The sequence below is a fragment of the Macrobrachium nipponense genome, chromosome 20 (assembly GCF_015104395.2).
Source record: "Macrobrachium nipponense isolate FS-2020 chromosome 20, ASM1510439v2, whole genome shotgun sequence".
Lineage (NCBI taxonomy): Eukaryota > Metazoa > Arthropoda > Malacostraca > Decapoda > Palaemonidae > Macrobrachium > Macrobrachium nipponense.
In genome coordinates, this window is record NC_061089.1 from 66,834,405 (window position 1) to 66,837,314 (window position 2,910).

General features: G+C 29.0%; 1 protein-coding gene across 1 annotated transcript in view; it reads left to right on the forward strand.

Annotated features, from left to right (window-relative positions):
- The window catches only part of LOC135220494 (Na(+)/H(+) exchanger beta-like), a 115,438-nt gene extending 112,809 nt beyond the window's left edge, over window positions 1-2,629 (forward strand). Inside the window, 1 exon segment of the mRNA XM_064257635.1 lies at window positions 1-2,629. This exon segment is cut by the window's left edge and continues 847 nt beyond it. The gene's annotated coding sequence lies outside the window, so the exon portion shown is untranslated.
- The last annotated feature ends 281 nt before the right edge of the window (window positions 2,630-2,910 follow it).

Below are 2,910 nucleotides of genomic sequence, written 5' to 3' on the forward strand. Positions count from 1 at the left end.
AGTTTCTAGTAGGTGAAAATTGTAATGCTTTTTTTCTTGACAGTTTCTAGTTAGTGAAATTGGGATTATTTTGTCTAGAGACACAAGACAAGGAGAAGATTTATTTTTTTTGGTTTATTATTCAAAAGTTTCTAGTGGTATTAATGAAGACGAAGTTTAGTTACGTGTTTTATTTAGGCAATTTAAAAAAATTCTGATTAACCAAAAGTTTCTAGTTGGTGAAAATTGTGAGGATTTTTTTTTAAAGATACAAATTCAGGCAATTTTTTAAATGGTTCAAAAAGTTTCTGATTATATTAATCAAGAACAGAAGGTCTAGTTTTGGGTTTTCATTCAGATAAAACATTTTATCATTCATTATTTTCTAGTTGATGAAAATTGTTAATTTTTTCCAAGACACACAAGTCAAGGATACGCTCTAGTTTTGCCTTTTATTTTGATAATTTTTTTCATAATTATTCAGACGTTTCTAGTTGATTAATGCGATTAGAAAAAGCTGCATTATAATTTTTATATATCGCAGATACCTGAAGCAGTAATCGTATATTTCTACCATGTGAGATAAACTCATTGTTACTTTTTGTTTAGAGTAAGAAATTCAGTTACAAAGCTTTGTAAAAATTGTGAATTCCAGACGGACTTATAACTCACAACTGACATATTTATTTTCGTTTATCCATCATATTTCATTTCAGATGAAATCTCCTTTATACCCCTCGTACGAGACCAATTGTCATCATAATCATCTCATTTCTGTCACAAGTGTGAGTTAGATCTCACGTTTTCGGTGGGTAAGGGACCCAATGCCTTATGTTCACGGCTGTCCTGTTAAATAATAAGCCTTTTACACATGTAAATAACTGTAAGTATCTTACCTCTCATACCTGAAGATCCCAGTAATATTTTTTCCTTCTGCTATGAGCATTAAATGCCAATTTTATATATTAGGGAAACCACTGCAATTTTATAACTAAGGAGCGAATGTCGATTGCCTCATCATTATGGAATCCATAATGAAAATATTTCCGTGATTATGGAACTGAAGCTATGTTCCTCTTATCACTATGGAAAAATGACAGTTCAGAGCTGTGAAGATGGTTGCAATTATCCTGTCGAGAAACGTTTTGATTTTTACCATAAACGAAAAATACTGAATGAATTATGCCTGAGGCAAGACAGTGCACCGTGAGTCTGTGTCTTAATCCATTTTTTTCGACATAAGTTTAAGGACCAAATGAATTTTTTCTTGAAACGTTTAATTAACCAATTATCATTTTCATCTCAAGAAGGAACCCTAGTCTCCACTGACTGTGAATCAGAATAGGTAACCCGGTGTTTTTAATATAACTAATAAAAACTTAATAATGTTTTGTAATAATTACGGAAAATTCATGATTTAGGAATTCACTGTCATTTCACCATGATGCAGGAGACTTTTGACATATTCTAATCGACAGGAATCCGCTGAAAGTTTGTATTATTCGGGAATATCATGAAATTATTATTAGGATTCAACAACCTACTGTCATTACTGATTTGGACCCCAATATTGCTTCTTAGAAAGCCTAGACATTTCTACCGTGATGTAATCCAGACTAAATAGGAATTTTCCAGTCATTTTCTGTGATCCAGGGATGTCAAGGTCTTTCCATTTGTGATACAGATAACCACTGTCATTTACCCATAGTTCCAGAATGCCATTATTGTCATTTGTCATTTTTTAAAATTATAGTATAGTCTTTCCCCAATGTGATTCGGGAACCTACTCCCTGTACAGTGATTTAACAAAGCTATTTATAGTGGATTAAGGTATCTTTTGAAAATTTATTTTTGTCATTGTAATATAATCGTGATTTAGGGAGCTATTATGATTTTAAGTTTTCCATTTTTTAATGAAGATAAATTACTTTTGTTTTTTATTGTGATTGAGGAATTTACTGTTATTTTTACCATACAATAAAGTCGTGATTTTTCTATATTTAAGCTAAGAGTCTAATGTCATGTTTTTGTTATATTTTGACAACTAATTATTTATGCTTTTTCAACGAATGAGGAATGTCATAAAAATGTATTTTTTTATTCAAAACCTATAACAGTGCTGTATGACATACATGTCATAAATTATCATATAAATGTCATACATTTATAAAATTAATGGTTTTTGTGACATTCTGGTGTCATAAGTTTTAAAGAATTGTATTCAGAACTCAATGACAGTTTTGTATGACATATGAATGTCATATATTTATTACTGATTTAAAACTTATTATTTTTTTTTGCGACATACAAGGTTACAAGGTTAGTTTTAATTTATTTAAGCACAAATTAATGTCATACATTTCAGCACTGAAATTTATTCATTTTTATTGGTTTCGAAACCAAATTGATGTTTTGATATGACTCAGAAAATCATAATTTTTTTTTATTGATTTAGGAACAAATTGACGTTTTGATATGACACAGAAAATTAAACATTTAAGAAAATTTATTTTAGAACCTGTTGACAACTCCGGTGATAAAGGAACGCCATTCATTTTTAATTGATATAGGAAAACAATTATACTTGTCCATGACTTAGAAAAACAGTGAACTTATGATGGTGAATTTTTTTTTACGAAAATTAGGAACTTTTAAAGTATAATTGCGTTGAAATTTTTTTTTTACGAAATTAGAACTTGTTAAAGTTATAATGGTGTTTTTTTACCGAATTAGGAACTGTTAAAGTTATTAAATGGTTGATTTTTTTTTACGAAATTAGAAACTGTTAAAGTTATAATGGTGATTTTTTTTTTACGAATTTTTTTAGGAACTTGTTAAAGTTTATAATGGTGATTTTTTTTTACGAATTAGGAAACTTGGTTAAAGTTAGAATGCGGTGATTTTTTTTCACGAATTTAGGAACTTGTTAAA